This window comes from Urocitellus parryii, chromosome 5, assembly GCF_045843805.1.
Source record: "Urocitellus parryii isolate mUroPar1 chromosome 5, mUroPar1.hap1, whole genome shotgun sequence".
Classification (NCBI taxonomy): domain Eukaryota; kingdom Metazoa; phylum Chordata; class Mammalia; order Rodentia; family Sciuridae; genus Urocitellus; species Urocitellus parryii.
The window spans coordinates 70,792,012-70,806,684 of NC_135535.1; the positions used below are offsets into that span (position 1 = coordinate 70,792,012).

The 14,673-nt window shown below is 34.1% G+C and overlaps 1 protein-coding gene across 2 annotated transcripts in view; it reads left to right on the forward strand.

Annotated features, from left to right (window-relative positions):
• The window catches only part of Nell2 (neural EGFL like 2), a 367,974-nt gene that overhangs the window by 144,899 nt on the left and 208,402 nt on the right, over nucleotides 1-14,673 (forward strand). The gene's annotated exons all lie outside the window — the stretch shown is intronic.

Genomic DNA, 14,673 nt, shown 5'->3' on the forward strand with positions numbered 1-14,673 from the left:
TACAGATTTGCTTCCTGAGAATTAATTTGAAATGAAATATGTGCACAAATTGTGTAGCTAAATAGTTGATTTTAATAAGGAAGATAAAGTATGCTTCAAATTTCCAACAAAATATATGTGAAATGTAGTTATCTAGATGCTCAGATGCTTTCAGCATGGGCCAGTATTCTCTTGAAGCCATCAGTATCTCTGTCTAAAACAGAATATAAAAAATAAAATATAATTGAGTGGGAAAAAATCTAAATTGGTCCATGGATGTCTTTAAAAATGACTTGTCTCAACTCCAAACAGTATTTATTAATATATCTCTTATTTCTTCCTTTCCCCTTTCACTTACTCATTAATTATATTTTAGCTTCGATTAGCCTGCCTTTCATCCCTTAATGACCCCAATTTTCTGATTGGTTTTCTTTGACTTACACAGAAGCATGCTTAAGCATTCAGTGACTTCTTTATAAAATGTTGAAGTCATTTAATCTTCTATGGGAGTCTCTTTTAGGAACTATATTTGGCTTTCTAACATTTGGACAAAAGTCTGTTGCCAAATCCTGTTATTTTTCCTCCTGTCAATAGTTGTTTAGGGAGAACCCAAATATCTTCTTAAATACTATCTACTCTTTTATAATTATTATAATTATATTTTGATATTGACTCACTTTTAGGGGTGCAGTATTTTAATTAAGTCAACTGATTTAACTGCATTTATAATCTGTTATCTTCCTCTTTTGAATATAAAATGTTTTAGTGGCTTGCTCTCAGGTCACTTATATCTGAATGTGTGTGGTGTATTCAAGACTGAATGTATAGAAACATAATAGATATAGGTTTGCCTGAAAGCTTTGATTAGCCTTGTAGTCTTTGGCTATATGGCACCTAGAATGATGGCATTCCAGAAAAGAATGATTCTTTACAGTGACCAATGATCACTTCAGTCTAGTGAGTTTTTTTTGGTAGTGTCTGATTATTCTATTTTCTATTAATGCAGTTTAGCCTTGATAGTCTACATGTCTTCATAGAATAAACTGTTTTTAAAAGTTGCTTGATGTTGCTTTGTTATGCAGTATGAAATATGAAAGCATACAGGCTTTAAAAAGCCCCTAGAATTTCTTGTTTCCTATCAGTGAATCCTTCAGCATTAATGTAGTAGGATATAGCTAAAATAACTACCTTCTTATAAATGTCTTAAAATAATTTGTCCTAACATGTAATTTAAAAATTTCCTTTCTTATCTGTAAACTCTATGAGGTAATTATGGGCTTCTCTGAACACCATCAACTTTAGAGACCATAAACATACCTCCCCTTTTAATTTGACCTTTAGCAGTGTGTAAGTTAACAGTATTTTATTTTTAAAAACTGTAAAAGGAAAAAAAACTCTGCTACATGGCTTTCCCTTTAAAGAATGAACCAACCTCCTGTGTAGGAGAGGATTTTCCTGCATATTGCAGAGCTTGGTATAAATGTTCTCTTGATATACCAATGTTCTGTATCTATCTGTGTATATCTGGGTTATATACTCGCAGCAATTTCTCATTCTTTTCTTCCTTCCATTTTTCTGGTCTTTATGGTTTACATAGTTTCTTTATCACCTTTTGCAGTGCTAATCTTTTTGCTTGAGAACACTTTTTACCATTTCTTGTTTTATACACTCACCAACTGAGAGGGTTGATGTAATAGACAAGATAGTGGTCTTCTTGCATATTGGTCATGTCTTTTCTCCTCCTCCTCCTTTTTTTTGGGGGGGGCATTATTTATCCTTCTTTATAATTCAGTTTGGAATGATGGCAACACCTCTCCTCCTCTCAGCTCACAGTATGCTGTTGATTTAAGAATGCCCTCCTTAGACCCCTCGTCTTTCCTGCTTTGATGAGTACTTGTCTCATAGTTTGTGTTAACTAAGCATAATGGCATCTTGAAAGTACATGTAATAATCTCAAAATGACAACAGATTTTTACTTTCTCTTCTGAGGAGGTGAAGCAATAGTTTCATCTATGGGAGATAGAAATGTTAAAAGAAATAGCATGTGTGCGCAAAAAGAGGTGTCATCTGACGCTTACTTCAACACTGCAGTACTTTTCCATGTGTGTTACATATGTCCAAGCTAAGAAAAGCCAGGAAGAAAGAAAAATGGTAAAAACTATATTAAAATTGAATCAGAAAAAAATAATAGAGCAATTTACATTCTTTCTTCTGTGTATAAGTATACTTCAGGAAAATAGTAAGGAAATATAGTGGGAAATGATGATAGCACTGAAAAATATTGAATGTGTGTAATAAATAATTTTTAAAGGAGCTGACACCACATTTTTTTTTATCTTCTCACCAGTACAGTAGCTCCTGCTGTGCAGAATTCCCCAGGGAAATTTTTTGCTGTTTTCTTTCAGCTAAACCTGTTGAGAGAAATTGGACTGAAGGTATAGGCAGCTTTAAGAGGGTCATTACCTGCCAATCGTTGATTCAAACCCTTATCTTTGGTAACAAAATATCATCCTTAGTCCTTTCAGACTCATCTTTTTGTTGAATGGAATGATTTCATCATGCAAGGGTAATGTAGCTTGAGTAATATTAATTTAATGTTGAGATCTCTGTTTGTATTTGAACTATTTTGTCTTTTATTATCTCCAAATTATTTATGAGTGTGGGCAAATTTACCATAATATAATTCCCCCAAAGAGGAGTAATATTAACTGTAATCATTGTTTTGGTTTCTTCCTCTATCTTGGCTAGACTTTAATAGTCCCACTTTGGCATTTGATTTTATAGCTGAATACTTAATTTGGAAAGTTGATCTTAAATTCTGATTGTTTTAATTTGGTAAATGGATAGGTCTTTTATACTGTCCAAGTTTGAAGAATTTGGTTTGTGTAAGCCAAAGAAGCTGCCTGGCAGTTTCCAATCTTATTCAATAAGCAAGTGTGCTCTATTTAATTATGGTGTCATGGAAACAAAGCATTTCTCAGCACTCAGTCTTTTACATTATTCCCTTTTAAGCAACATTATAGGTCTAGTAGTGATAAAATTGCCAACATTGATTCATTTTAGGTTTAGTTCTTTTATGTGTGTGGTATTTATTGTTTTATTTTTTATTGTTTTTTTAGTTTATACATGACAGTAGAATACATTTTGACATAATTATAAAGGTATGGAACATTTCTTGTTCTAATTCAGTCCCCAATACCTCTTCTTCCCCCACCTTCCCCCATATTTAATGTTTTAGGTATTCAAGAAGTTATAATAAAGTTTGTTGAATACATTGAATGGGATCTTTAATTTTTACAATCAACTTGTAGAAGATTTCAAGTAGTAGATCTTGTTTGTTAACTATAGTCGCTGCTATGCACTAAATCTCAAAAATTTATTCATTTTGTAACTGAAAGTTTGCAACTTTTGACCAACATTCTCCCATTTCTCTGCTTCCTCCTGACCAAAGCTCTTGACAACCATTGTTCTACTTTCTGAGTTTGATGTTTTTAGTACCACATACAAGTTATATCATGTAGTAATTTTCTTTCTGGCTTATTTCACTTAATATATTGTCCTGCAGGTTCGACTATGTTGTTTCAAATGGTAGAATTTCCATCGTTTTAAAGACTGGATAATATTTAATTGTGTGTGTGTGTGTGTGTCTGTGTGTGTGTGTGTGTGTGTATGTGTGTGTGTGTCTGAATGTAATCGTATATTCTTTATCCATTTATCTGTTGATAGACACTCAGGTTATTTTCATATCTTGGCTGTCATGCAACAAACATGGGAGTGTAGGTATTTCTGAGATGCTAGTTTCATTTTTTTATAACACATATGCCTAGAAATAGGATTACAAATTCATATATTCTGATAGCACTTTTAAAAAATTGAACAAATAGGCTCAAGTTCTAAGCACTTGGTTAGATGCTGAGATATGAGCACAATAATACAGTCCTTCTGCTTAATAAGTTTATAGTTAGCGAAGGACAGTAGATTACAATACAATGTTCTGGGTGCTATGTTAGAGATATGTAAAAAAAAGTTATATATTCATAGAGCAGAGAAAAACTTTGTTCATTTGTGAGGCTCAGGGGGGCTTCTCAAAGGAGTCATATTACAATAAACTGGACCTTAATTTGTTCACTACATAATCTTAACTTGAGTAGTGCTAACTAGTTCTTATGACTTCATTATTGAGCTAACAACTGGTCCATAATTTTATTTTATTAATTTGTAGTTAGTCATGCATTTCTTTGTAGCCATTCTTCTGTCCTTTTTGTTCTTATTTTAATCTGAATTTTAATCTGACCCTTGAGAGCCAGAAATCTCTCTCTGTTGGATACCTAGAGAAGCTATGCAGAAATACAGAAGAAGACTTAGTTTAATGATTAAATGATAATATAGAATTAATGAAGAGCAAAATTCATATATAATAGCCAGCAAAAGAGAGGAATCATGATTCTCTGTAGGCCAATACTCCTTTATTGGGAGGGGCAGAGTAGATCACAGTTGTCATGCAGCCAGGCAATAATGCTCTAAGTGCTGGACCTATGTGTTTATCATAAGGGATTATTGCACAGCAATAGGAAGTATGTGTCAAAAATAATCATAGGAAAAGATGTGATTAAAAATTAAAATAATAGTAACAATAATTTAGAGATATCTTGCATGAAAAATCAAAAAAGGATATGAAAGTAGTGGTCAAATATAGAATCTTCCTGTTAAAGAGGCTAATTTTATTAATAAAATAAAAAACAGGTGTTTTGTTATTGTAATAAATTATTGATTGTCAACTAAATGTGTGCTGGTTGACACTATTAATCCTACTAATTACAGTGGCCAGCACTGCTGTATTCTGAGCAGCGTACCAAGGAAATGAATATTTAGCAGCTACACAGGGAAAATAAAGGACTCAAAAATCAGGCATTTTATGTTAAATTGAAAACTTTACCCTGAATATTTTTAAAAGTTGATATGAATATAGTATGAGGTATCTATTTAAATTTTTAATGTGTAAATTTTACAGAAAAGATAAAGTACTATTGTAAATATTTTGATAAAAGTTATGCTGGGCAGGGTGGTGCATTCTTGTAATCCTAGCAACTCAGGAAGCTGAGGTAGGATGATCCCAAGTTCAAGGCCAGCCTCAGCAAATTAGTGAGGTCCTAAACAATTTATGGAGATCCTGTCTCAAAATAAAAGAAATGAAAAAAAAAATGGCTGGGGATGTAGCTCAGTGGTTAAGCAACACGAAGACCCTGGTACCTCCCACCCCCCAAAAAAATCTTGTTTTTGTTCTTGATACCAGAGATTGAACCCAGGGGAATGTAACCACTGAGCCATATATCTAGGCCTTTTCTATTATTTATTTTGAGGCAGAGTCTCACTAAGTTGCTTAGAGCATTGCTAAGTTGTCATTTTTTTAAATTTAACAGGTCTGATCTTGGTATGTTTGATACTGATCACTATTTTGATATCCTTTTATTTTCTGAGGGACAATTAGGATATTGTCCTTAATGTTATTGACCAAACTTAGTTTTTTTTTTTTTTTTTCAGTTAAAGATACTGAGTTTAAAATAGCTTAACTACTGAATGTAGGGGAAAATGGAATTTAAAAAAAAAATCTCAGAGAATTAAAAGATAAAGAGATAAAGAGAAAGCACAAAAGAAGAAAGTAGATTTAAGAATTAAATACATCACTTGTCACATTAATTATCAATGGGCTAAATGGTCCAGTTTAAAAATATAAATATTTTAAAACTGACTTAATAAAACCCAGCTGTGTTACAGATATTAATCTAAGGTATAATACAGGAAATTTAAACATGAAAGAACAATAAAATATTGACCATGCAAATTAGAGTTAGTTTGGAATAACATCAAAGTAAACTTTAAGGAAAAATGTATCACTAGAGTTACTTATAATGATAAAATTTCAAATCATAGGGAAGATCCATCAATGTAAATTTTTATAATACCTAATTGCTGAATCATGCATGGGCATTAAAAAGACAAATAGACACATAAATAGAGAAAAAGCTGGGGCCCAGTGGATCTCCATCCCCTGATGAGGTATGGATGACCCAGAGCTGGCTTTGTATATTTATTATATTGGTTTTAACATCAAAGGAATTTTTCTGTGAGAAAGTTTCCTCAAAGCATACAGGATGAAGGATGAACTTTTGTGCAACCTAATTACAATTATCAGCTTGATGCCATAATTCTCTACCCCCCAGGAAGCTAGCATCTCAACCTAGGTAATGTACTGATAATTTTGTGGCTGGCATGGAACAGGACATCCCCCCAGCAACTGGGAAATCTCACATTGTTGTCTTTGCACTGAGAGTTCCCAGAAGGGACATTGTCTCTGTCACTGGACAGTTCAAGGACCATAATTCACTTGCCGGTCCAATACCTAATAATAGAGCCTCAAAATACATGAAACAAAATTGACAGAACTACAAGGAACAACTGGTGACTATGTAGCCAGAAATGACAGAATATTAACATACAAAATAGAATTAGGGATACAGTACATTTGAGTGCTATGAACAATTCAAACCTAATGGACATATATGGATTACTATGCCCCCCAAATGAAGTTTACATATATCTTTAAGCACATATAAAATACCTACAAATATTAATGTAATTCTGCAATCTGTATACTCAGGGAAATGAGAAATTATATCCCCTCTGATTCAAATGTATGATATGTCAAGATCATTGTACTGTCATGTGTAACTAATTAAAACAAATAAAAAAAGACACACACACAAATATTAATTTTATACTGGGCCATAAATTTCCTCTCAATACATTTCAAAACCTAAAATTACAGATAATATAATAACTGAAAAAATTCAATAAACTAAAAATCAGTAGCATTATATATGTAAAACATTCCATGTTGGCAATCATTCAGTTTCTTTTTCTTCCTTTCTTTTTTTGGTAAAAAATATAAGATGAAATTTACTCTCTTCAAATTTTAAGTTATAGTATGTTGTTAATTATGTGCACATTTTATAGCAAGTATTAAAAATTTTCTTCTAATATGATTAAAACTCTGTATGTGGGGTGGGATTGTGGCTCACTGGTAGACCATTTGCTGAGCACGCTTGAGGTACTGGGTTCGATCCTCAGGACCACATTTAAAAAAAAAAAACCTAAGTGAACAAAATAAAGGTATTGTGAATATCTACAACTAAAAATATTTTTAAAAACTCTGTATGCAATGAATGTCAACTCTGTTTTCCTTCTTCTCTCAGCCACTAGCAATGAGTTTGACTACTTATTTATTATATTAATTGCAGTCATGCAGTATTTGTCTTGCTTTTCTTGACTTATTTTGCTTATATAATGTAGTCAAGATTCATTCATGTTGTAGCATAAACAAGACTTCTCAATTTAAAGCTGAATAATATTACATTTTCTTTGTTCTTGATAGATACTTGGGTTGTTTATATTTCTTAACTAATATGAATATTGCTGCAATGAATATGGGAGTGCAGATATCTCTTTGAGATCCTTAAAGAAAAACTACCCAAAAGTAGGATAGCTAGATCACATGGTGGTTCTATTTTCATATTTTTAAGGATCCTGTTTTCCAATGAGGTTGCCCCATTTATATTCATATCAACATTATATAACAAGGGTTCTAATTCTCCACATCTTTGCCAACACTTGTTTTTATATTTATTTATTTGTTTTTCAAAATAAAATGAGACAAATTTTATCAATAAAATAAAAAAAGGTGTTTTGTTATTGTAATAAATTATTGATTGTCAACTAAATGTGTGCTGGTTGACACTACTAATCCTACTAATTACAGGTGAAAATTAACATTGCATTATTATTTAGATTTACTTTTTTCCTGATAATTGGTGATGTTGAGCACCTATTCATATACATGTTGGTATTTGTGCCTTTTTGGGGGGTGGAGGGAGATACACCTGCTCAAATTCTTTGCTCATTCTTTTCAATTGGGTTATTATTATTATTATTTGCTACTGAATTATAAGAATATTAACTCCTTAACAGATATATGGTTTGCAAATGTTTTTTTTCCCCATTCAGTAGGTTGCCTTTCACTCTGCTAATTGCTCTTTTTTTTCTTTTCTTTTTTCTTTAATTTTTATTGTTGGTTGTTCAAAATATTACATAGTTCTTAATATATCATATTTCACACTTTGATTGAAGTGGGTTATGAACTCCCATTTTTACCCTGAATCACATCGGTTACACATCCATTGATTTACATATTGCCATACTAGTGTCTGTTGTATTCTGCTGCCTTTCCTATCCTCTACTATCCCCCCTCTACTGTAATTCATTTCTCCCCCTTGTATTTTTTTTCCCTTTCCCCTCACTTCCTCTTGTATGTAATTTTGTATACCCCTGAGGGGTCTCCTTCCATTTCCATGCAATTTCCCTTCTCTCTCCCTTTCCCTCCCACCTCTCATCCCTGTTTAATGTTAATCTTCTTCTCATGCTCTTCGTCCCTACTGTGTTCTTAGTTACTCTTCTTATATCAAAGAAGACATTTGGCATTTGTTTTTTAGGGATTGGCTAGCTTCACTTAGCATAATCTGCTCTAATGCCATCCATTTCCCACCAAATTCTATGATTTTGTCATTTTTTAATGCAGAGTAATACTCCATTGTGTATAAATGCCACATTTTTTTATCCATTCATCTATTGAAGGGCATCTAGGTTGGTTCCACAGTCTTGCTATTATGAATTGTGCTGCTATGAACATCAATGTAGCAGTGTTCCTGTAGTATGCTCTTTTTAAGTCTTTAGGGAATAGACCCAGAAGGGGAATAGCTGGGTCAAATGGTGGTTCCATTCCCAGCTTTCCAAGAAATCTCCATACTGCTTTCCAAATTAGCCGCACCAATTTGGAGTCCCACCAGCAATGTACAAGTGTACCCTTTTCCCCACATCCTCGCCAGCACTTGTTGTTGATTGACTTCCTAATGACTGCCAATATTACTGGAGTGAGATGGTATCTTAGGGTGGTTTTGATTTACATTTCTCTGACTGCTAGAGATGGTGAGCATTTTTTCATGTACTTATTGATTGATTGTATGTCCTCCTCTGAGAAGTGTCTGTTCAGGTACTTGGCCCATTTGTTGATTGGGTTATTTGTTATCTTATTGACTAATTTTTTGAGTTCTTTGTATACTCTGGATATTAGGGCTCTATCTGAAGTGTGAGGAGTAAAGATTTGTTCCCAGGATGTAGGCTCCCTATTTACCTCTCTTATTGTTTCTTTTGCTGAGAAAGAACTTTTTAGTTTGAGTAAGTCCCATTTGTTGATTCTAGTTATTAACTCTTGTGCTATGGGTGTCCTATTGAGGAATTTGGAGCCTGACCCCACAGTATGTAGATCGTAGCCAACTTTTTCTTCTATTAGACACCGTGTCTCTGATTTGATATCAAGCTCCTTGATCCATTTTGAGTTCACTTTTGTGCATGGCAAGAGAAAGGGATTCAGTTTCATTTTGTTGCATATGGATTTCCAGTTTTCCCAGCACCATTTGTTGAAGATGCTATCTTTCCTCCATTGCATGCTTTTAGCCCCTTTATCAAATATAAGATAGTTGTAGTTTTGTGGATTGGTTTCTGTGTCCTCTATTCTGTACCATTGGTCCACCTGCCTGTTTTGGTACCATTATCATGCTGTTTTTGTTACTATTGTTCTGTAGTATAGTTTGAAGTCTGGTATCGCTATACCGCCTGATTCACACTTCCTGCTTAGCATTGTTTTTGCTATTCTGGGTCTTTTATTTTTCCATATGAATTTCATGATTGCTTTCTCTATTTCTACAAGAAATGCCATTGGGATTTTGATTGGCATTGCATTAAACCTATAGAGAACTTTTGGTAATATCACCATTTTGATGATGTTAGTTCTGCCTATCCATGAACAGGGTATATTTTTCCATCTTCTAAGATCTTCTTCTATCTCTCTCTTTAGGGTTCTGTAGTTTTCATTGTATAAATCTTTCACCTCTTTTGTTAGGTTGATTCCCAAGTATTTTATTTATTTATTTTTTTGAGGATATTGTGAATGGAGTGGTTGTCCTCATTTCCATTTCAGAGGATTTGTTGCTGATATATAGGAATGCCTTTGATTTATGCGTGTTGATTTTATATCCTGCCACTTTGCTGAATTCATTTATTAGCTCTAATAGTTTCTTTGTAGACCCTTTTGGGTCTGCTAGGTATAGAATCATGTCATCTGCAAATAGTGATAATTTGAGTTCTTCTTTTCCTATTCTTATGCCTTTAATTTCTTTCGTCTGTCTAATTGCTCTGGCCAGTGTTTCGAGAACTATGTTAAACAGAAGTGGTGAGAGAGGGCATCCCTGTCTTGTTCCATATTTTAGAGGGAATGCCTTCAATTTTTCTCCATTCAGAATGATGCTAGCCTGAGGCTTAGCATAGATTGCTTTTACAATGTTGAGGTATGTCCCTGTTATCCCTAGTTTTTCTAGAGTTTTGAACATAAAGGGATGCTGTACTTTGTCGAATGCTTTTTCCACGTCTATCGAGATGATCATATGGTTCTTATTTTTAAGTCTATTGATGTGGTGAATAACATTTATTGATTTCCGTATATTGAACCAGCCTTGCATCCCAGGGATGAATCCTACTTGATCATGGTGCACATTTTTTTTTATATGTTTTTGAATCCGATTCGCCAGAAGTTTATTGAGGATTTTTGCATCTAGGTTCATTAGAGATATTGGTCAGTAGTTTTCTTTCTTTGAAGTGTCTTTGTCTGGTTTAGGAATCAGGGTGATGTTGGCCTCCTAGAATAAATTTGGAAGTTCTCCCTCTTTTTCTATTTCCTGAAATAGCTTAAAAAGTATTGGTATTAGTTCCTCTTTAGAGATTTTGTAAAACTCTGCTGTATACCCATCCGGTCCTGGGCTTTTCTTAGTTGGTAGTCTTTTGATGGTTTCTTCTATTTCCTCCATTGATATTGGTCTGGTTAGGTTGTCTATATCCTCCTGACTCAATCTGGGCAGATCATATGACTTAATAAATTTATCGATGCCTTCACTATCTTCTATTTTATTGTAGTATAAGGATTCAAAATAATTTCTGATTATCTTCTGTATTTCTGAAGTGTCTGTTGTGATATTGCCTTTTTCATTCCATATACTAGTAATTTGAGTTCTCTCTCTTCTTCTCTTCATTAGCATGGCTAAGGGTCTGTCGATTTTATTTATTTTTTCAAAGAACCAACTTTTAGTTTTGTCAATTTTTTCAATTGTTTCTTTTGTTTTGATTTCATTAATTTCAGCTCTGATTTTAATTATTTCTTGCCTTCTACTTCTTTTGCTATTGTTTTGCTCTTCTTTTTCTAGGATTTTGAGATGAAGTATGAGATCATTTATTTGTTGGTTTTTTCTTTTTTTAAGGAATGAACTCCAAGCAATGAATTTTCCTCTTAGAACTGCTTTCAATGTGTCCCATAGCTTCCGATATGTTGTGTCTGTGTTTTCATTTATCTCTAAGAATTTTTTAATTTTCTCCTTGATGTCTTCTATAACCCATTGATCATTCAGTAACCTATTGTTCATTCTCCAAGTGATGCATGATTTTTCCTTCCTTCTTTTATCGTTGATTTTCAGTTTCATTCCATTATGATCAGATAAGATGCATGGTATTATCTCTACTCCTTTATATTGTCTAAGAGTTGCCCTGTGACATAATATATGATCTATTTTTGAGAAGGATCCATGTGCTGCTGAGAAAAATGTGTAACTGCTTGATGTTGGGTGGTATATTCTATATATGTCAATTAAGTCTAGGTTATTAATTGTGTTATTGAGTTCTATAGTTTCCTTATTCAACTTTTGTTTGGAAGATCTGTCCAGTGGTGAGAGAGGTGTGTTGAAGTCTCCCATGATTATTGTATGGTGGTCTATTAGACTCTTGAACTTGAGAAGAGTTTGCTTGATGAACATAGCTGCACCGTTGTTTGGGGCATATATATTTATGATTGTTATGTCTTGTTGGTGTATGGTTCCCTTGAGCAGTGAGTAGTTTCCCTCTTTATCCCTTTTGATTAACTTTGGCTTGAAATCTATTTTATTTGATATGAGTATGGACATTCCTGCTTGTTTCCAAAGTCCATATGAGTGATAAGATTTTTCCCAACCTTTCACCTTCAGTTTATGTATGTCTTTTCCTATCAAATGCGTCTCCTGTAGACAGCATATTGTTGGGTCTTGTTTTGTGATCCATTCTACTAGCCTGTGTCTCTTAATTGGTGAGTTTAAGCCATTAACATTTAGGGTTATTATTGAGATATGGGTTGTTCTTCCAGGCATATTTGTTTATTTATGTTACTAAACATGGTTTGTTTTCCTCTTTGATTATTTTCCCCCCTTTATTGTACTACCTCCCACTGTTGGTTTTCATTGTTATTTTCCATTTCCTCTTCCTGTAATATTTTGTCGAGGATGTTTTGAAGAGATGGTTTTCTAGCTGCAAATTCTTTTAACTTTTGTTTATCGTGGAAGGTTTTAATTTCATCTTCCATCCTGAAGCTTAATTTCGCTGGATACACAATTCTTGGTTGGAACCCATTTTCTTTCAGTGTTTGAAATATGTTATTCCAAGATCTTCTAGCCTTCAGAGTCTGTGTTGAAAGATCAGCTGTTATCCTGATTGGTTTACCCCTAAATGTAATCTGCTTCCTTTCTCTTGTAGCTTTTAAAATTCTCTCCTTATTCTGTATATTGGGCATCTTCATTATAATGTGTCTAGGTGTGCATCTCTTATGATTTTGCACATTCGGCGTCCTGTAGGCTTCTAGGATTTGGGATTCTGTCTCCTTCTTGAAGTCTGGGAAGTTTTCTTGTATTATTTCATTGTATAGATTGCCCATTCCTTTGGTTTGGACCTCTATGCCTTCCTGTATCCCAATGACTCTTAAGTTTCGTCTCTTTATGTTATCCCATATTTCTTGGATGTTCTGCTCATGGTTTCTTAACAGTCTTGCTGAGCTGTCTATTTTCTTTTCAAGTTGAAATACTTTGTCTTCATTGTCTGATGTTCTATCTTCTAAGTGTTCTACTCTGCTGCTAGTATTCTCAATTGAGTTTTTAAGTTGGTTTATTGCTTCCTGCATTTCTAGGATTTCTGTTTGTTTTTTATTACCTATATCTCCCTGTATAGTTGATCTTTTGCTTCTTGGATTTGTTTATGTAATTCATTGTCGAAGTGATCTTTCATTGTCTGATTTTGCTGTCTAATGTCTTCCTTGAGACTCCAGATCATCTGAAGCATGTATATCCTTAATTCTTTATCTGAAATTCCATCTCCTTCAGCTATTACCTCTTCTAAAGTTGAGTTGACCTGCATTGCTTGTGGTCCTTTCTTTCCTTGTCTTTTCATACTGCTCGCATTTTTTTCTGCTTGGTGAAACTGTTGTGTTATTGAATTTTCCCCCTATATATTTATATTGCTCTTGTATAGTTGAAAAGTCTCCCTTGCAGGGGTTGGCCGCAGCTGTGCTCCTCCTCCAATTGGGGTGATCTGTCTACCACGCTGACGGGCCGCTGGGCCTGTTCTGCCGGTCGTTTGCAGGTCTACCTACCTTGCAGGCGTGGGCGGTGTCTCTGCTCTGCCCTTACTCCAATTGGGGTGATGTGTCTACCAAGCCAGCGGGTCGCTGGGCCTGTTCCGGGTGCGGGAGGCGGCTCTGCTCTTCCCCTACTCCAATTAGGGTGACGTGACTACCAACCTTTTTCTTTGACCAGGTCTGAGAAGGCTCTCCCTTTGGCTCCTGCCTCGAGCCACCCAGTGGGGCAGCGAGGTTACACAAGGGACTATCAGGAGAGAGAGCTAATTGCTCTTTTTTACTATGCAGAAGATTTTTCATTTAATGTAGTACTATTTGACCTATAGTGTTCTTTTCTGCTTTTGTTCTTATATTTTTGATTTCCTATCTAAAAGGGGTATTACCAAGACCAATATTGTGAAACCTTTCCTTTGTAAGTTCATGTAGGAGTTACCTAGTTTCAGATCTTCAATCCATTTTGAGTTGGTTTTTATGTACTGTGTAATGGGTTTTATTTGTGTATGTTGATATCTAATTTTCCCAGCACCATTTATTGAAGAACCTCTGCCCTCCTTGTCATGTATTTTACATCATGGTGAAGATCATTTGACCATGTGCATGTGATTTTTATTTCTGAGCTCTCTGATCTGTTTCATGGTTATGTGTCTTTTATATATGCCAATATCATACTGTTTTATAAGGTGTGGCTTTATAAGTCATGAAGTGGGAGACCTCTAACTTTGTTCTTCTTCCTGAAGATTATTTTGCTACTTGAGATTTTTTGGGTTTCCATGCCAATTTCATTTTTTCCTTACTCTTAAAGTGATGTTGGCATTTTGATAGGGATTGCATTGAATTTGTAGACTGCTTTGGATATTATGGACCTTAGAATAATGTTAAATTTTTCATTCTGAAAATATGGATGGATTTTTATAATTTTGTCTCCTTTAATTTCTTTAAGTGGTGTTTTATAGATATTGGTGTCTTTCACATCATTGGTTGGGTTTCTTCCTGAGTATTTTAGTCTTGACATTACTGTAAATATTATGTTTCACAATGTACCTTGTGTATAAACAGCTAATTTTTCTTTCCTATAACTCAGCTATATTTGTGTATGAATTTTA